Source organism: Lactuca virosa, chromosome 4 (assembly GCF_052849685.1).
Source record: "Lactuca virosa cultivar CGN04683 chromosome 4, Lactuca_virosa_CGN04683_v6, whole genome shotgun sequence".
Classification (NCBI taxonomy): Eukaryota; Viridiplantae; Streptophyta; class Magnoliopsida; order Asterales; family Asteraceae; genus Lactuca; species Lactuca virosa.
In genome coordinates this window covers 50,523,409-50,545,943 of record NC_136429.1, presented here as the reverse complement: position 1 = coordinate 50,545,943, position 22,535 = coordinate 50,523,409, and positions in this window count along the sequence as shown.

Here is a 22,535-nt window from a genome sequence, read left to right as displayed (position 1 = left end):
AGGGCTGAACTTGATGAAGGCTGAAGGAACTCGTCGATTCCCTTAGAAGACTCGACGAGTCAAGTAGGGTTTACACGTTTTCGGGTATCCCGAGGGATTTCGGTCCTATGAATTTTCGGTTCCATGAGTTTTCGGTTGTCACGAGTTTTCGATTGACATTGAGTTTTCGGTTTCATGGGTTTTCGGAGGGACTCGGCGAGTGGATGAATTACTCAGAAACTCGACGATTTGTTGGATGCACTCGACGATTTGGGTTTGGAGCTACCAGGGGTTGATCGTTAACTTCTGGCTCGGAGTCAGAATCCTCCGGGAAGTTCTCAGCAAAGTCATCATCCAATGGAATTGCAGGTTCCTCTTCGGGCTCAACATCGAGCCATCCTCCGTCGCCTTGGTTGGGAAAGTACGGGTCTCCGGGGATATGGAATCCAGCCATGGTATCTAAGCGAGAAAAGGGGTAAAAGAAATAATTAATAGACGTACTAATTAAGATAATTATAAGATGATCCTTACCAGTTACTCCAACATTTGCGTAGTGCATACCAGTCATATGTAACCAAAACAGGATAGACCTTCGAATAAGTGACCCTAACTCTAAGTCCACAACCAAACAAGGAACAGGATGTAAAGCAAAGATCACAGATTCTAAGTCTATAACACCCTAGTCACATATAACCTTAGCGTATCCACTCAACAACTATTGACAAACTAATAAAGACCTTTTTAGTTTGCACATAAGTAATTATAGTAACACAAAATACTCCTATAGTATTTTTTAAGTTTATGTTATGTTCTAATGTTTTCATTGTAGTAATGTTGGTAAGTTTTTAGACTTGCTGCAACACCACAACCATTCCTAGGCACATGCAATCACTTCTCGGAAATATATAGTTGATCAGGCTATATCACTCCCAGATCTGATTATATGTTCCCAAGCCTAATTGTGTTGTTCAACAATCGTAATACTTTTTTCTATCCTAGTGACACTGATTTTAGTATGAATGCAGGTATGTATACTTAGGTTAAATATTTTATTATTTAAAAGTATAAACTATTGGTCAGAGTATTTAATCCCGTTGTGTTTATAGTTGTATATCTTTTATGGGTTGATATACTCAATTCACTATAAACAATGCTCTGATACCAATCTGTCACACCCCAAAACCGGAATGGCAGAAACGTTCCGGGGCGGAGGACGTCATGTACAGTATCACAACAATGCATAATAGTAAACAAACAACAACATCATCCATTGCATTAATAGTAATATTTTAATACAAGTGTGTTCTGAAGTTTATAAGACACCAAAAATGAATAAAAAAAATAAGAGATGAGTCTTGAACGTGCTCCATCTTCTCAAAACCTGGTCATCGGTACCTGTCTACTGGTGACCTGAGAATACAAGTTATTTTGAAAGCGTAGATCAGCATTAAAGCTGGTGAGTTCATAAGTATTTTAGTGTCATTGTTTGTATAAGTTTGAAAAATGTACTTGTAAATGTTTGATGTAAAAGTTTGTAAGTATTTGATGTAAATGTTTGTAAACTTCCTAGAAAATCCTATATTTTCTACTAAAGTAGTCTTCTACCAAGACTCAACTGTTCTCTATGTTTGTTCTTTTGTAAAAGTGTGAGTTTTCCCAAAGTATGACTATCATTACCAAAATATAGATTCTCATTACCGTTTATGTGAGAAGATCACAATGTGAATGAATTGGGAAAAATAAAGATGTACTGTAGTTTTATCTAGGTAACTACTAATGTACTAACTACCTTTAAACTTGTTAGTTAATTAAGGTAAATGTGATATGATTGTAACCATACTTGATCGACCAGTATAACACGACGTTCGAGACGTCGAAATGATATGACATTCGTCACCCGAAGACCTGCAGGTCCCACTGTAGCTAGCAGCAAGGTGTAGGAGGGTCAGTCCCGTATAGACCTATACACAAATTCACGCTCTCCCTCTAGGAGACTCTGGGTATAAGACGTGACACAGCAATATATGCCGAGCCATGAAGTAGTATCTCACATTAATGTTATAGTATTCTTGTATTTGTATAGTATGTACTAGTGTAGTGTATGTTCTCCCTGTCTAGTATGTAGTATGTTCTCTAGTGTATAGTGGGTAGTATGTATTATTTCTCGTTATAGTGTTCTCTGTCTGTTTCTCTTTATAGTGAGTATTGTTTCTCGTTATAGTATTCTCTATCTGTTTCTCTTTATAGTGAGTATTGTTTCTCGTTATAGTATTCTCTATCTGTTTCTCTTTATAGTGAGTATTGTTTCTCGTTATAGTATGAACTCACTCATGTATGAACTGACTCTTTGTGTGTTTCATTGTTCTAGTAATAGTATTAGTGACTTCCTAAACTATACCTATTATAGTTTACTAGCAATGTTGTTTGTATGAATGAACATGTTTGTATACCTTTGCTACCCAAAGGTATTGAATTGAAGGATGAACTTTTATATCTATATACATACACATAATATATAATTAAGATTCAAACGACCTTCGGACAAACAACCGATACCCTAAGTCCACAACCAAACAAGGAACAGGAAGTAAGGCGAGTTATCAGTCCTAAGTCCTTTCAACCCTACTTATATAACTATATTTGTATAGATATGAGTTTGACAAAATATAAGTTTGAAAGAGTTTAATAGAAAGAATTTAACATGTAAAAGAGTTTATAAAACGATTTGAAGCTGTTTGTTTGATAACACAGTTTGAAATGTAACAAAATCCATTTTGTTTAATAGTTATTAATCACATGTGATTGATATAATAACTATAATAGTTCAACTTGTATCCCCCCCCCCCCCATAAAAGCATTTTAAATCATTTAAAAGATAATTTAAGGGGTATGAACTCACCTGCAGTGAGTTATACGAATGAAAGATCGATCTGAAGGATGCTAAGTGCCAAGTGAAGCCTTGAGCACAACGGATCGTAATAAGCATATAATGACACATATATGTATATAATTAGTGTTTAAACAACTAATCATTCAAGGAAAACACCTTAGGAACTAGGAAACACTTATATGGAAGTTTTATAATCACAAGGGATTGCATCTAAGGAGTGTATGGCCAAACATTGGAGTTTACGGCCATGGGGTTTACGGCCTTAGAGTTTACGGCCATGAGTTCACGGCCTCATGAGTTTACGGCCATAGGGTTTACGGCCTTATGAGTTTACGATCGTAAACTCAAGAAGTTTTGTGCCAAAAATTGTTGTCAAGGCCTTGCAAACATCAAGGAAGTGTTCTAGACTCAAAGCTTAGCTTAAGGGAGTTTATGGCCAACAAATGCACCTTTAACAAGGGTTTACGGCCAAGGGAGATGCTCTTGGCCGTAAACTCCTATTTTTCATGGGAAAAAGGATGTTTTCAAGGTGCAAATCGAGGGTTCCTACTAGATAACATGTATAGGAAGAAGGTACTTACAATATGGAAGCAAATAGAGTTGATTTCGGCCCAAAACACTAGTGTGTGTTCTTGGTGTTCTTGGTGTTCTTAGTGATCTTGAAGATCAAACCCAAAAAGATGAAGTTAATGGATGAAATCAAAGGTTGGTACTAGATAATGAGATGTATCAACTAAACAAAGGATGAAACACTTACATTTTTTAAGAATAAAATGAAGATCCTTATGATACTTGAGAGAGAATTCGAGTTTTTGAGGTTGAAATGGTGAATAATGAGGAAGAAAGGGCGGAATATCATGTTTATAGGGTGAGTTTACGGCCACCTTGAGTTTACGGCCGTAAACTCATATGGTGTGGCCGTAAACTCCACATGATGAAGTTTATGGCTTACTTGGTGCACAATGGACACAAGCAGTTACTTCTTAATACCCGATCCCTGGATATACTATGATTAAAACTCTCAAATAGACTCTAAATAATGCTAGAAGATAGCAAAATGAGTCCAACCTTGATTAATTTGAACAACTATTCAAGATAGAAATTTCGGGTTGTCACAGTTTTGAAAACAATTGTATCTAGATTTCACGGTTTATGGGAATGTGTTTTGATTAGTTAAAAATGAAAAAAAAACTCTTTTGAAAATTGGGTCGTTACAAGTTGATATCAGAGCCTTGGTTTGAGGGATCCGGGCACACTCTCGGGTGTGTCAGGACTCAAACTAAGGAAATGGTAAAATTGTTTTCACATTAAAAGCTAAAAACTTTTAAGGAATGGAAAAGATGAGAGTGCAACGCGCGTGATCAGCAGAGCCAAGTAAGTAGTTTCCCCAATATGTTAGCCATGTTATACTGATATTTGAGCTTGGATAATCGTATGGATTTTGCTATGTGTATGCTTTCTAAATTGTATACGGTTAGGAGCTTATAGCCTAAGAATGATTGATTTAGCCTTATTTCCTATTCCTTGTTTGGTTGTGGTCCTAGGGTAGAATCTGTTATTCGAAAGTCTATTTGATCCTCTTCTGTGTATAATTTGCATGCATAAAGGCAACCTGTTACGTTTTGTCTGATTGAGGTGAGTAGAGCGAATCTTAGGACTGCCTAAGATTTGAGATATGCGGTAGTCTGTGGGATATGGTTTGTTTTGGGACAAATTGGAGTTATCAGGTAGAGCCTTGTGGAAAGGTACACGTAGGTGTGGAAGATAGTATTGGGTCCGTACTACTGAAAGCACAGGACCTGTACCCGAACCTATGTTAGATCTGACAGCTCTGAGGAGGACCGGTGTGAGAAGATCCCATGTATAGATGTCCTGATTATTATGGGTTATGACATTTCAGTTCAGCATGGTGGTGACACGATTTGGGACAGGGGGATCAGGATCTGGATCCGAATCGGGCAGTGGTGCAGAGCCCATCGATGAGAGGTTGCGCGAGATCATTGCAGTCGAGGTTACGAAGGGCATCCTTGACGCGACCCCAGTGATCTTTGGGACGGTAAAGGAGGGGATGATGGAGATCATGGAGGAGAAGCTCAGGTCATTCAGAGCTGAGATTGTTGTGGGCCAGATCGGGGCCCGAACTCCCTCGTTTCGAGAGTTCAAGGCGTGTGGAGCACTGGAGTTTTTCGGGGTCAGGGGCACCATTGTGAGTCGACGCTGGGTGGCGGACATCGAGAACACCCAGCGCACGAGTTCTTTCCCAGATGCGGCGAAGGTGGGTTTTGCTTCGTGTATGATGAGAGACGGAGCCCGAGATTGGTGGGGAGAGGTGACCAGCCAAGTGGGAGCAGCCGGTGTGGCTGAGATGACGTGGGCCGAGTTTGTTTGGCGATTTGACTTGGAGTTTGCACCACCCGTTGAGGTGCAAAGGATGGTGAGGGAGTTCCAGGAACTCCAGCAAACCACTGAGACTGTAGCGGAAATCACCGCCAAGTTTCGGGAACGAGCATTGTTGATCCCACAGTTCGCTACCAATGAGGACATGCGGAGGACGAGATATCACTCCATGCTGAGGGATGATATCCGGGATTTTGTGAGCTTTACAGGGTGCAAAACCCTGAATGAGATGGTGGAGAAGGCCCAGGAGCGGGAGATGGAGTTGGACTTCCGCACCAAGCGGAAGCCTGAGCAGGCACAGGCAGCAGTAGGTCAGGCTAAAAAGCCTAAGACCTCAGATTCTTCCAGTAGGGGCCAGCAGGGTCGGGGCCGGTGTGCCAAGTGTGGGAGATCTCATGGGGGAGCTTGTCGGGGGACGAGCCCGGTATGTTATACGTGTGGTCAGTCGGGCCACGTGAGCAGGGACTTCCCCAAGAAGGGCTTGATATGTTTCCACTTCAACCAGACTGGCCATAAAACGGCCAATTTCCTGAGGTTGCAGGGAGGGGGAGGAGCAGTGGCGGCGCCTGCATCCGCCACGATGAGGATTACCAATGGCCTCCCTGCTAAGGCGGATGCACCAGCGGTGAAGAGCCGCGCATTTCAGTTGACTACCGAGGAGGATCGGGCAACGCCAGACGTTGTGGCTAGTACGTGTTTAATATTCTCTTCTCTATGTTTATTTGCATTGCCTATGTGTACATTGTGCTCGTATAGGGACCTTTTTGGTCAATGGTATTTCGGCCCATGTGTTGTTTGATTCGGGTGCTACCCGATTGGCCAATTGTCCGTATCTCTTGCGCTTAGAAAGAAGTTACGGGAGGCGCCGGGAACTTTAAATTCCCCGCTCGAGGTAAAGATTGCGGATGACTGCACTATGAGTGTTGCGAGGGCGTATCAGGAATGTGTCCTGAATGTGTTGGGAGAGAGATTTCATGTTGATTTAGTCCCGATACCATTGCAAGGGTTGAAGGTGATTCTCAGGATGGATTGGTTGGGGGCCAATAGGGCCATAATCGACTGCGAGCGCCAGTTAGTTAGGGTTCAAACCCCAAGTAGGGGAGAACTGGTTATACATCGTGAGAGGGCCTCGCAGGGGCCAACCCTCTGTTCGGCTGTGAGGGCTAGGATATTTCTACAGCAGGTATGTACGGGATTTCTGGCTTATATTTCGGATACGAGGGTTGAGAGCACACCAGATGTGGGCAGTGTGCCGGTTGTACAGGAGTTTCGGGATGTCTTTCCCGAGGAGTTACCAGGAGTGCCTCCGGAGAGGCAAGTGGAGTTTCGCATTGATCTGGTGCCGGGTGCTGCTCCGATAGCGAAGGCACCATACCGGATAGCACCGCCCGAGATGCTGGAACTATCTACGCAGCTTGAAGAGCTGTTAGACCGAGGGTTCATCCATCCGAGCAGTTCCCCGTGGGTAGCTCCGATCCTGTTTGTGAAAAAGAATGATGGATCACACAAGATGTGCATTGATTATCGAGAGCTGAACAAACTAACGGTGAAGAACCGTTATCCGTTACCGAGGATCGATGATTTGTTCGATCAGATGTAGGGTGCGTCTTGGTTTTCTAAGATTGATGTTCGGTCGGGATACCATCAGATGAGGATTCGGGATGAGGATATACCGAAGACAGCTTTCAGGACTCGGTATGGACATTACGAGTTTGTGGTGATGCCATTTGGGCTCACCAATGCCCCAGCAGCGTTCATGGATCTCATGAACAGGGTGTGTAGACCGATGTTGGATCGGTTGGTGATCGTTTTTATTGATGATATTCTAGTCTATTCTAAGACCAAGGAGCAGCACGAGCAGCATCTGAGGGGAGTATTAGAGACCCTGAGGGTGTAGAGGATGTATGCCAAGTTCTCCAAGTGTGATTTTTGGTTGTGGGAGGTATAGTTTTTGGGGCACATCATCAACCAGGAGGGTATTTCGGTTGATCCAGCTAAGGTGGAGGCAGTGATGCGGTAGGAAGTACCGAAGAATGCTTCCGAGATCCGTAGTTTCTTGGGTCTAGCGGGCTATTATCGGACATTCATCCAGGATTTATCCAAGATTGTTGTGCCCTTGACCCGTTTGACCAAGAAGAATGTGACATTTCGATGGGGTACGGATCAGTTGTTGGCTTTTGAGACCCTGAGACGGAGGTTATGTGAGGTTCTGATCCTAGTATTACCCGAGGGGTTAGATGATTTGGTGGTGTATTGTGACGCATCAATTTCAGGGTTAGGCGCGGTGCTGATGCAGAGGGGGAATGTGATAGCTTACGCCTAGAGGCAGTTGAAGCCTCATGAGGCGAATTACCCCACTCACGACCTAGAATTGGGGGCAGTGGTGTTTGCCCTCAAGATTTGGAGGCACTACTTGTATGGAGTGAGGTACACCATTTATACTGATCACAAGAGTTTGAAGTATTTGATGGATCAGCAGAACCTCAACATGCGACAGAGGAGGTGGTTAGACGTGTTGAAGAACTATATTGTGAGATCCTATACCATCCCGAAAAGGCCAACGTGGTGGCTGACGCTTTGAGCCGCAAGGCGGCGGGTTCCTTGATTGGGAACGTTTGTTTGAGAATGACTGTGATCTCTCCATTATTGGATATGATCAAGGAGGCTCAGGTCGAGGGGTGAGGAAGGATAATTGGAAGATAGAGTGGATTCGGGGGCAGTATCCTTTATTTGTTAAGGATAGTCGTGGCCTTTTGACACAGTGTGGCCGGGTATGGGTACCGGTGACTGGGGGAGTGAGGCAGAAGATATTGGAGGAGGTGCACAAGTCCAAGTTCTCTATACATCCAGGGGCTACAAAAATGTATAGAGATTTAAGACTGAGTTACTGGTGGCCCTGCATGAAGCGGGAGATCACCTGGTTTGTAGAGCGGTGCTTGACCTACAGGAAGGTCAAGGCCGAGCATCAGCGGCCTCATGGCAAGGTTCAGCCGCTACCCATTCCCATGTGGAAGTGGGAAGAGATCACAATGGACTTCATTACGAAGTTACCGAGGACGGCGAGGGGTGTGGACGCCATATGGGTGATCGTAGACAGACTGACGAAGAGTGCCCACTTTACTCCGATCTCTGAGAGTATATCCGCCGAGAAGTTGGCGGATATTTATGTGCGGGAGGTGGTGGACAGACACGGGGTGCCGGTGTCGGTGGTCTCTGAAAGGGATGTTCGGTTCACATCTAGGTTCTGGAAGAAGTTCCATGAGGAACTGGGCACTCAGCTGCATTTTAGCACGGCGTACCACCCCCAGACGGATGGCCAGAGCGAGAGGACGATCCAGACACTGGAGGATATGCTGCGAGCATGTGTGTTGGATTTTGGAAGGAGTTGGGATACGTACTTTCCACTGGCAGAGTTTTCATATAATAATAGTTACCATGTCAGTATCGACCGACCTCCATTTAATATGTTGTATGGTAGGAGATGCAGGACTCCGGTTTGTTGGGACGAGGTTGGAAACCGAGTCATGGGGAGCACTGAGGTAGTTCTCAAGACTATCGGACTGATTCAGCAGGTGCGTGACCGGCTACGAGTCGCGCAGAGTCGTCAGAAAAGTTATGCCGACAGGAGGCGATCAGATCTTGAGTTCCAGGTGGGGGACTTTGTGCTACTAAAGGTGTCGCCATGGAAAGGAGTCATCAGGTTTCGGAAGAGGGGCAAGCTAAGGCCCCGATATATTGGACCGTTCAGGATCACGGCCCGGGTGGGCAAGGTGGCTTATCGCTTGGATCTGCCGGATGAGCTCAGCCAGATTCACAACACCTTCCATGTATCATAGCTTAGGAAGTGTGTCACGGACAAGGCCGCAGTCGTCTCTCTGGACAACATCCAGGTGGATGAGAGCCCGAACTACATTGAGAGGCATGTGTTGATTCTAGATAGGAAGACCAAGGTTCTATGGAACAAGCAAGTTAAGCTAGTAAAGGTGCAATGGCATCACCGAAGGGGCTCCAAATGGACTCGGGAGCCGGAGGACGAGATGCAGGACCACTACCCGGATTTATTTGGATCGGCAGACTTCAAGGACGAAGTCTAGTTCAAGTGGGGGAGATTTGTAACACCTATTCCAAGCATTACTTAAATTATTTATTTAAGTATAAGGTTTTGTGCATGGACTCGGCGAGTTGGGAGTTCAACTCGTCGAGTAGAAGCATTATCGGTTGACGCGGGATAGAGACCTACTCGACGAGTCGGAAGGCCCACTCGGCGAGTAGGAGCTGTTAAGAGAAACCCTAATTTTTAGGGTTTGCACCCTATTTAAAGAATATATCCTGCCTCTTGTGGCCTCCCTTAGCACCCTATCAGCCTGAATAAACCCTAGATCGACCTTGCACCCTCTTGAGTGAGAGAAAGAGCAATTGTGAGCAACCTTGAGGTGATTGTGAAGAACTTTAGAGCTTGAAGAAGAAGGAGATAGGAGAGGAACGGTAGATCCAACATCTACATCATTTTTTCCAGCATCCTAAGGTATAAAGTCTTGATCTTGATCTCTAGTTACTTAGATCTCTTTCTTGCAAGTAAATGGCCATTCTTGGTGCAAAATGGAGTCAAACTTGATCTGGACTTATCACAAGGATAGGGTTCCAGATCTGGACTTCTTTAGGTCCCAAATGCCATAAAGTTGCTTCCTTTATGCAGTTTACCCACTTCTCATGCACAAAAACCTTGTAAGAAGCCTAGTTTTGAAGTTATAGCCTTGAAGGACCTTGCATGCATGTAAAGTTTGCAACTTTATGTGGTATTTGCACTAGGAGAGCTTGGATCTGGAGTTTGGGACCTTAGATCCCACTGAAAAGGGCTGAACTTGATGAAGACTGAAGGAACTCGTCGAGTCCCTTATCTGACTCGACGAGTCAAGTAGGGTTTACACGTTTTTGGGTATCCCGAGGGATTTCGGTCCCATGAGTTTTTGGTTCCATGAGTTTTCGGTTCCATGAGTTTTCGTTTGTCACGAGTTTTCGGTTGACATTGAGTTTTCAGTTTCATGGGTTTTCGGAGGTACTCGGCGAGTTACAAAGGTAACTCGGCGAGTGGATCAATTACTCAGAAACTCGACGAGTTGTTGGATGCACTCGACGAGTTGTAGGATGCACTCGACAAGTTGAGGTCAACATGGACTGTTGACCTTGACCGGTAACCTTGACTTTGACCAAGGTTGACGTTAAGGGCAATTATGGGATTATGACAAGTTAATCACATAATGATTATAGGCAGCTGAGTGGTAGTAGCACGTGGGACATATTTGATTCTAGCTTGTCAGTTCAGCATCCGAGAGGTGAGTCTTCTCACCATACCAATGGGTCTAAGGCACCAAGGCCGGCCCATTTTATGTTAGGTGGATTGATGATTGATTATGCGTTATGTTAGTATGACATTTGCATGGAAGACCACGAGGGGGTTCCCGTGGCATTTGGTATAAGACCTTGGAGGGTTTCCATGGCATCCTAGTATATTTGCATGTATGGTTTGCATTATCTCTTGTTTGGTAGTGAAGACCTTGTGAGGGTTCCCAAGGCAGGGAGACCTTGTGGGGGTTCCCAAGGTAGGAAGACCATGTGGGAGTTCCCATGGCAGACAATAAGACCACGTGGGGGTTCCCGTAGCACTAAGTGTAAGACCCTGGAGGGTTTCCATGGCTTCCTTATATGCTGTATGCATGGTTTATGTGGTAGAGATACCTTTTATAGCTAATATGATATGTGTTATGTGGATTGTGTGTGGGGTATGCTCTGGGGGACTCACTAAGCATTAGCTTACAGTTTGTGGATTTGTTTCAGGTACATCTGTGCAAAAGGGCAAGGGCAAGGCGTGATGGCGCGGCGTGTACTCTCTCAGACACTTTTAAGGGACCTTCTGATGTTTTGAAATAAAATTGTAAATGATATGAGTTTTGAAAACAATTGTATCTGGATTTCACGGTTTATGGGAATGTATTTTGATTAATTAAAAATGAAAAAAAAATCATTTGAAAATTGGGTCGTTACACCCTGGTCATGAACTACTGAAACAAAACAGAAAAACCTACGTAAAACGAACAAAAATGGAATAAAATAAAATAAGCTATAAAACTATAGTTCCCACGTCGTGGTTCCGGTAAATTCAAAAATAGAAAACAATATATATATATATATATATATATATATATATATATATATATATATATATATATATATAACTTTTTGCATTTTAAACCTACAGAAAGGATCGTTCAACTAATGGCAACTAATTTTCAATAAAAATAAATCATTCCCTGACAACGGCGTCAAAAACTTGATGTGTTTTTATTTATGCACTAACAGTTTTAAATTTATAATCCTGTCTAATTGTACCAGCTAAAACACAATCAGTACCTAGTCGCGTAGTAATATAGTAAAGTAAGGAGTCGAACATAGGGAACTGAAATTCTAACAATAAAATAATTTCTACTAATTAAACTAAAGAAAGTAACTAATAATTTGGGGGTTTTTTATCTGATTTTGCAAGTTCAGGAAAACTTAAATATCAACTAAAACAACTTTTAACTAAAGCAAACAAGCAGAAAACGATTTTAATTTAAGGCTAAAGAGTACTTTCGTTTAGCTTCGAATCACCTTTTTCCTATGGTTGATTTCTAATAATAAGGATTATTTATGTGGTTACCAAATTATAAAGTTATTGGTGATCTTATTATGATTCACTAGTGTTTAATCAATTAATGAATACTATTACAATGGTCAAGTACTAGTGAACACTAAATTGATTTTAAGATTATTTGTACTGTGAATGATAAGATCTAGTTATTACCTATCTATGATCAAGACAAGCAAATTAAGCACATAATATAAATCGTTGATGCTCTCCAACACAGTTAAAATTACTAACAATTACCGCCTAACTCTAGGATATGTTCTATCTCTAGATCTAGAAATTCAATGATCATAAATAACTAGATATAAAGTTTATGCAACTAGAATGATCATCTAACTACACAAAACTTGCAGATTAAGTAATAAAAATTAGAACTTTAACATGCTAGGATATTGATCTATAAAGCACAAGTAAAACCACACTAAATTAATCCATAAGTCGAAATCAACACATAGTATTAGGGTTCATTTATGCTAAACGAAAGTTAGGGTATTTAACCCATAACTAAGTCAGAAATACAATCAAAAATGAAGTAAACTAGAGTAGACATGATGTAAACTAGCAAACCAAATGATTTCTTGTGTTCTTCGTGTAGGTCTCTTCGAATGTTTGATCTCCAATCGATTCCTTGCCTTCCAAGGGTTTCTCGGAAGGTTTTAGTCGCTCACAATCGCAGGTAACAGCAGCTCTCTCTAGAATTTGACCTAAAGTTCGTTTAAATATGTTTCCATAAATCAGACGTCACGTCGCAGTGGTCACTTCTTTCACGTAAGCTCCAAGTCTTACATGCAGATAAACGGGAGGCTTCTAGGCCTTGACACGTCACCACATCGTGACATGTATGCGACCACGATGTGGCAGATACTTTTCTGCATGATTTTCTTTTCTTTATGGTATCTTCAAATCCTTTGCTCCCAGCTATCCTATTTTGCTCATTTTCATTTGAGAATGTCTTTTTGGCAACAAAATAGATTTCACACGTAATAGGTACCAAATATCTTAATAAATAGTCAAAATATAGCTAAATGTATTAAAATATTTCTTAGAATATATGAGTAGTTTTAGCAATATCACATACACAACTAAGTCTATTACATCAACACCCATACATAATAACCATGTACTTTTATTTCATTTGACCATTACAAAAGGGCAATATACTTTACCATTACATAAGCATTAAGTACATAAGCATCAATTACATAAACAACAACTATACAACTATGTCTATTACATCAGCATCCTCGAAATTTTGTAGAAGGGTATCTACAACCACAAAACATGAGCTTAACAATGACCAGAAGAATCAATACGCAAACCATAACCTTCAACTCTTTCACTTCTTTTCTAATATATATGTCATGTCCTCTAAAACCTATACAAGAGTATATGTAACCTTGGAAAGAGTATATGCAACCTTTAAAAGAGTATCTTCTGCAGTGACCTTCGTATTCTCAGGTTCTTCATCAACCCATTCTCAAACTTTACACTTTTTCCCTGGTTTCTGTAGTAATAAAAGCAACGACATAGAAGGTAACAAGGATAAATTGAATACAAAATTGATTCGTTTGGACAAATAAAATCAAAATCGGTATTTACCAGTGAGTTAGGGCACACTCTAAATTTCTTCTAGGTGTTATCTTTGGTCTTGGAGGTACGAATTCATGTAGGGAAAAATCACGATTCCTCCTGATTTCTTGTGTTAACATTTATTTATAAGGATTGACTAAACCACGTAATTATTATGTAGTTGTTATTTATAACACATGCATCTAAGACCATGTATTAAGAGGAAAACAGATCCATCAAAAGGAAATGTTAGAAAAAAATTGTCAAATAAGGGAAATAAGATATTGTACAGTGTGTGTAAGGAGGGTGGTCATAATAGAGCAACATATAAGAAATTGGAACCAAAAAGTAAACTATAAGTAAAGAGACCAAATGTATTTTAAAATCTAAATCAATGCATGATTTTGTTAATTAATACAATTAAATTGGTTGCACTCTAAGGTGGATCATCTACAACAAACGAAGGAACAACTATATGTTGTGAAGGATCAATAAAGAATATGCAAGGGAGGTACAAGTGCGGGAGGAACAAACAATATGCAATGGAGACCAAGAAAACTGGAAAGCGTCTTAAGTAGGATGAGAACAAGTGCGGGAGGAACAAACAATATACAAAGGGAGACCAAGAAAACTGGAAAGTGTCTTAAGTAGGATGAGGAAATTTGAGAGATATATTAAGGGGAAACTAAGGAAGCAAGTTGATGCTCATAATAGATAAGTAAACATAACATAAAAACCAGCCAATTTAGAATGATAATTTTGCTTATGTAATTACATGGATATGATTAAGTTAGTTATATGCAATTTTTTGAAAATAGATTGGTTGTTATCCTTTATAGAAACATCATGGCTACCTTTGTTGGAAATAGTTAATTATGTTGGTATGAAATCTTGGTTAGTGGTAGAACTTAATTATGTGTATATTGCCTTTGTAGTGTTAGACAGGACATAAGCATGTGGTCCCTAGATATTTCGAACATTGTATATTACCATTTTATGTAGACCACTGTTCAATAACACAAATAAAGAAATACTTTTAACCTTACTATTGAGATATACAACACAAGTGCACAAAATAGAATCTATAAGTGATACTTAGATATTTCCGTTGTAATATCATGTTGCACTGATACAACGGAATCTTGATAGAAAAAGGCATTCTTTTGGCCATACTAGAACACTGGTTAACATTAAGTATTACCATTATAACATGTTTCCATCACCAGAAGCATATATTTCCCAAAAGACTTTTTTCTACACCCAAGACTATACAAACACCATATTGTTAATCCTCATTGCCAAGCCATAATCAAGTACACAATTGATGCTAACACACTACATAGCAATTTCCCACTTGCCTCTTCAAGGATGAAATTCTGCCATAAGCTCCAATACTTACAACCAAGACTCATGCTCTTTAATCCTTTGAGTTTTTATCTTTTAAACTTTCTTTTCCAGTCATGCAACTTCCCATGACCGATCTATTGAATCTACATCTTTCTTTAGTTTCTATAAAGTACTTTTGTAATGTTCCTTCGGTGGTTGGTCCTTCCATTTGAATTAATTACATTTTTCTGATGAAAAGAAACGAAATTATATATATATATATATATATATATATATATATATATGTGTGTGTGTGTGTGTGTGTGTGTACAAACAAAATTATATATATATATATAGTGTGTCAGGATCTTTTACGAATCCATATTTTCCTGCGAACCACTCTTAAAATACAAACTTTTTTCTGTGATATTTTTTTCAAAAGAAAAGTGACACAAAGATATTCGCAAAAAAAATCTCAAAAAAATGTCCATATACGACATGTACATATGTGTACAAACGTTGGAAATTCACAAAGTTCGTAAAAAATGCATGTGTCGTATATGCATTTTTTTTCGAAATGCTTTATTGCGAATATGCTTCTATATGACCGATTTGGTGCTTTATGTCACTTTTTTTGAAAAAAAAATCACATTTTAGGAGTGGTTCGCGGAAAATATGGGTTCGCAAAAGATCTTGACACTGTTTGTGTGTGTGTGTGTGTGTGTATATATATATATATAGCAATTTAGCTTTACATAAATTAATATATCGCCAATCAAGTAATCATCTAGTATATATATATATATATATATATATATATATATATATATATATATATATACTAGAAAACGTTTGTGGCCCGTGCTAAGCACGACCCCACGGAGGGTAATTTAGGTATTGTTATGTTATGTTTTTTATGCTTTCACTTTCGATGTATAATAAGAAAAAGAAAATAAAAATATACACTTATAATTAACAATTAAATGAAAGTCGAATTTTTTAATTTTTTTTGCATGATTGTTGTAAACATTCATAGGTATGAACATTGTGACATCGATAATTTGCTTGCTTATATTGTTAAGCGATTTGTAGTTTATATGTCACAACTGGAAATTTTCAAGTCTAGAAACCAAGCCAAAAGAGTCCTGTATATGTAATAGTTGTAGCTATGCTATTATTATGCTTGGTTAATGTAATGTTTTTGAGAATTACACTACCCTAAAGTCTCCTAAGTAAATGTGAACAATAAGAAATGAAAGTTACGTCAAGATATTACTCATATTACATAAAAAAATGCATTAAAGTTTTATATACATTCTTGACCATGAACACTTCCCTAGGAAGCACCAATGGTCGTGAACTATCCCTAGGAATCAATGGCTGGCCGTGAACACACCCAAGAACTCGTTAAGGCCGTAAACCCCCTCAAACCACCACACATTGGCCGTGAACACCAACCTAAGCCACTTTAAGGTCGTGAACACCATAAGGGACCCCCCTTAGACCGTAAACCACCTTAGTGGACCTTCCTTTGACCGTGAACCTTGGTTTAAGGTCCATCTAGACCGTGAACTCCTTCCAAGTTAAGTGTGTTCACGATGGTTATGAGCTGTAATGCGTAGACTTCCAATACAATCTCAGTAATTCATGCAATACCCAACAGTAAACCAAGCAAACATCTCATCAAATCCTTATCCCCATATGTTAGAGCACAAACCCCTTCTTTTCCTTTCACAAACTCATTTTTACATTCTATAAACCCCAAAGTGTGCTCTCAAGTGTATTCAAGCTTCAATCTGATTCTTCAAAGTATCCCCTAGATTGTTGTAAGTATCTCCTATTTGGCTAGTGATTCTTCAAATTATTCTGTTAATATCATCATAGTTACACATAAAATTATGTGTTAATATTCTTAGGACATCCTCAAGTTCAAAGAGTTTATCAAACTCTTCAAGGGTTAGAACTTGGAAACTCCTCGTCATCTAGCCAAATCACCCACCAAATCAAACCAAGGTGAGCTTCATACCCCTATCTTTTGAGTTTTCATTTTTTTTGGGGGAGAATACAAGTCAAGGGTCTTATGAAATCTTAGTATAAGTGCTTGTTTATGCATGTATGTTATGATTTATATGCTTAAAGTTATGAACTCCATCTAATGGTTCAACAACTCGAGATTTTTAGCAAGTCTCAAGGTTTTGAACTATATATCACCAATTATATGTTAGAACACAAAAACTAGTATGTTTATGGATTATTGATCATAAATTGTTATGTCAAGAACCTTAAGGATTTGCTTCAAAAATGTGCTTAAACAAGTTGTTGAACACAATATTTTGAAAGTGGGTAAAATATGGAAATAATGATATTTTGGGGACCAATTTCGACCACATATATATAAGGACCATTTTAGAAAATGGAATAAAATTGAAGAATTATTGAACATCTCAATTTTTAAAAGACCAAAATGGAATTTTTGGATAAACAAGGGCCTTTTTGAATATTTTCATAAATATAAGTCTAAAATGAACATTTTAGAAGAAATTGGCCATTTTCGACAATTCACCTAGTTTTGAACCACTTATGACACTTTTTGACAAAAATGGGTCGTATTTGATAATTTATAAAAAGAAGGGTCATTTTTGCCAATACCGATAATTTTGGGTCATTTTTGTTAATTATGATTCCAAGTGGATTATCCTCAATAAACGAAAACAATAGACCTAGTCAACTAGCACAATTAATGTTATTTATTAAATAACGGATCTCATCGATTTGCTCAAAAACCAGTTGGTATTCTAGTGAAGACGAATCTCAAAAGTCCTGTATATATGTATATATATATATATATATATATATATAGATATATATATATATATATATATATATATATATATATATATATATATATATATTAGTGTACGTCTAAAGTCCTGTAAGGAGTTATAACCAGAGTACCCTGGAGGGAGAGCGGGAATTTGTGTATAGATCTATACGGGGTTGACACCCCCCACCTTCGTTGTTCGCTACAGCTAGACCGGCCAGTCTAGGGTGACAAATGTCTTTAAGCAAACGCGGGCGCCTGAGAAACACCAAGACAGGTCTCTGTCATATTAGTATGGTTATAACGACTCACTAGAATATGTTAATGTATTTAGAAATTTATGTAAGGAAAACCTCATAAATAAATTGGCACATTGTGTTGACTGCCCCTATGCATGGTAGTGATGGTCCGCATTCGTTGTGTTGACCGTCCACTTACATTGCGCGGAATGTCCACGATCGCCTGTTGATTTTTCACACCTCTCCAGTCTTAGGGTTTTAAGACCACCATTTTGTATATCAGAAATATAGGATTTTCTGGGGAAAAACGATTGTATAGGATTTTGAAAACGATAAACTAACACACACATATGCAAGTATACACAATTGGAAACAGATCTTACGATTATTTTATACAAGAAAATATAGGATTTTCTGGAGTAAACGATTTTATACGATTTCGAAAACGATAAACTAAAACGCACACTCAATTATACCTGATAAGAAAACAAGATTTACAACTATTTTCCTTTTAGAAAACAGATGATTTTCTGGAAACTATTTGTTATTACTACTCAAAAGAACTACTCACAAATACAGCTCGCCTTTATAAATTATATTACTTTTCAAAAATCACTCCTTATAATAATGAATAAAAAATAATGACATGCATGCATATATCCATGATTTCAGAGCAAGACTTCAAACAATTTTATAGAAAATATCGGATTTTCTGAAAGTACAACGAGAACAATTCTAAACAAGTGTAAAACTATTTTTATACAAAAATGCTTATGAACTCACCAACTTTTTAGTTGACGCTTTTCAAAACGACTTGTATTCTCAGGGATCTAGTAAACATGTTAAAGGGACACGGATTCAGGATTATTCTGTTGTAGTTGGAATTTATTTACTTATGTCTCTTTTGTGTAATTTGAAGAAAAAGTACAACATGTAACCAATGTAAGTTTGTTATCTCAATGTATGATGTTTGGATTTGCTATGTTTCATTTATATTCAATTGTTATGATACTGCACAATGAAGTCACCCGCCTCCGGACGTTTCCGCCGTCTGGTCCGGGGGTGTGACATTATATACGACATTTTTTTTTCTTTCATATTTTAGTATTTGACAAATCACAAATTGATAGTCTAGTAATATTGGTTAAAAAAACAATGCAATGTTCAAAGCCAAACAAGAAACATATCATAAACAAATTTAGTAATATAACATACATTTCAATAAGCTATATTGTCAGGTCCTGTTGATTCGCCATCAGGGAGGGAGGGTATACAGATAATTAGTGAAATTGCTTAACATGTCAACATCCACTGATAGATGTAATCGATATCCGAAAATTCGGATATCTGAATTTTTGGATAGTGGACTCGGATATCCGAATCCGTATCTAAAATTTCGGATACGGATATAGAATCAATTCGGATATCCAAAATGTTTCTGTTTTTTCATCAATATAAATAAGTGGAGCAACATTTGACTAATAATCATCTAAAAACATCTTATATTTACATACAAATTTCTAAGCAAAACATAAAATAGAAAAAAAAACGAAAGAAATCGACCAACTTGTAAATATAGTGTAGGAATAGATGACTGAAAGGCCCACTCTTTCATATATATAACAATTGTTACTCCAAAACATGCTACATGCATATTTATAAAACATTATCTTACATTGATAAAGTGATTACAAAAGATTGGATACAAACCGACTATGTTTTAATATTTTACATAACTACCCAGGATATTGTAAATCTATACAAACATAAACCGAAATACAAAAGTAATAGTATAAACTATTCTAAACCTTCCAAGAGTATATGACTATACTGGTTACTTATTCCCTGCAAATTTGTTAAACATGGAGAGGGTAAGCGGTGACGCTTAGTGAGTTCAATAATAGATACAATATAACGTTATGTCATATATATACTTTAATATGGCAGAGGAAAAGAGGATCAAGGAACAACAAAGGCATATGTGAATCATGTGACAAACTTTCCATACTTGATATACATCAATAAAGCTTTGGCCCAAATGGCACAGAAGACATACAACTTCGGATTAACATTTTGGTTGATTTCAGACTTATAACCCTGTCTAACCTTTTGCCAATACCATAGAATAGAAATCATTCTCTTACGGAGACATGTTCTACATGGCCAGAGGCTACATACCAGTACCAATATGAATCTAAGTCCTTTCACTAATCACATGGTCAAAGGTATTTCTTTTGCTATTAAAATAACGAATAAAAAATAACACGGAAAATACTCAAGAATATCATTCTGCTAGAATATTCAGGATTTCAGCCTTATCTTAGAATACTACCGAAGCCAAAGTGATGCCTATGTCATACACTTCATGCTCAACGGTTCATACCAATACCCAAGTGATGCCTATGTCATACACTTCAAGTCAAAGGTACAGTCTTGCTATAAAAATAGCGGAAATAATAACTCGAGATGATAACATGGAAAAACACATAGCACATATAACACATAACATACAATTGTTCCTATATATTAAACTCACCGTGAAATAACCGGGGGTCAAAATAATAAATTGTGCAGCATTTCGGCTCTAAATATGACTTTCGTCGTTGAAAACCGGGAGTTTTCTTGAAAACCGGGCCCTGCGAGGGTTGGGCTTCGAAACTGAAAATATAAATTTTTCGGGCTTCTCGGGAATTTCGGGGCGTGTTTCGGGCGTTGGAATTAATCCCGGGGCTTCGAGGGATGTCAAAATAATAGAAATATTAAAAAGGGGGGTGAAAATGGCAATTTTCCCATTTTACCCGGGTAATCTCGCAAGGCTCTTATTTATAGGGGAGGAGGTCTGAAGGCTCGGATCTGAGGCAATGAGAAGCGAGCACGTATGCGAGGCTCGGACCAGCTGGCAGCAGGGCGAGGCTCGGAAGGACACCTGCGAGCTTTGGATTGGTCGGATGACGCGGCAACTCTTCGGTTCGGGCCAGCACTTCGGACCAATCAGCGGGTAACACGCGTACTGCGGTCCAATCAGCAGCGAACACATGTCCGACACGTGTAAGCCTCGCATGCGAGGGTGACGTGTCCAAAGATGACTCATGCGAAATTTCTCGAAAATTGTGCCAAATCTTGTAAAATCCATAACTTTCTCATACGGGCTCCGTTTTTGACGTTCTTTATATGCACGCGTAGAGAAATCTATGCTCTACAACTTTCGTTTAGACTTCGTCGGAAAATTTTGACTGTATTTTTATATTATTATTTTTAACAGACCGGGACTGGTAAATCCGTTAAAAATTCATAACTTCTTCATCCGACGTCCGTTTTCGTCAGACTTTTTACCGTTGTACTGCTAATGACGAGACCTTCGATTCTCGTTTAGGTTGTGTCGGCTAAAAATCACTCGATCTAAAATTCAAGTTTTTAGTTGTCTACTGCTAAGTTGAAACTTAGAAAAATCATAACTTCCTCATACGAAGTCAGATTTTGGCGTTCTTTTTATCAAAATTCTCGGTTTAACGAATACTACGACTTTCATTTAGATCACTAAGGCCAAAAAGTAGTTTATCAAAAACTCACTTTTTACGTCATTCGGCACCGTGCCGGTTTTGTCGCAGATCTTCGATTGGTCATAACTTCTTCGTTATAACTCGGATTTCGATGAGGTTTTCGCCTATATGTTTCTAACGAGATTATCTACAATTTTCAATAATAAAATTTCACTTATTTCAAATTTTATATTTTCGCTAAATTTCACTATTTAGCTAATAATTTGAATCTCATAAGACTTCCAATAATTTATGAGTGATTCTAAACATAGTTTTACCTTATTTCTAGTAAAACTATCTGTTAGAACTCAACACTCAATTTCACATAATATTTCATAATATTATTAACTTTTAATTTACATAACACGATTTCAAAACGTGTATGTTACATTCGTTTTGATCGATCATATCCATTAATCAAAGTTACTATGTTAGCATTCAAACAACAAAATACATAATTAATTATGTTATTTATATAAAATAATCAACAATAATTAGTATAATATAGCCTTTTTGTTTACAAATAACAAATACAACAATAAAAGAAGATATCTTTTGGATTTCCTATATTACTACGAGTTTTGCAGAAAGTATTTTTTTTCCATCAATCATGTTCAAAACAAACTCTTCCATCACACCATCACCACAAGAAAAAACATGAAAAAACACATTAGAAATCCGTAAACTTCACAATAATTAAACTTCACAACATATTAAAAAATTGTTTATCTATTTTCTAATGATATGAGAAAAGGAATTGAGAAAGTAGGTTACCATTATGCACGCATAGTAACCACCTACTGTTAAGTAGAAAGACAACATTCTAAAAACGTCCAAAAGTTGACCAAATATGTATAACTCTGTAGAAGAATCTAGGAAGACCAATCAATCATCAATCCACACAGATGAATTGGTGAGATCTTTGGCTGTTTTTTTGTGGATGACAAGACAAAAGAAAAAAAACAAGTTAATAAGATAAGTTCAAGACTGAAAACCTGTAATTAGGGCTTCAAGATTCAAGAACCCATGACAGCACAATTTTAAACAAACACACAAACATATTCTTCAAACGCAGTACCCAATAGCGATT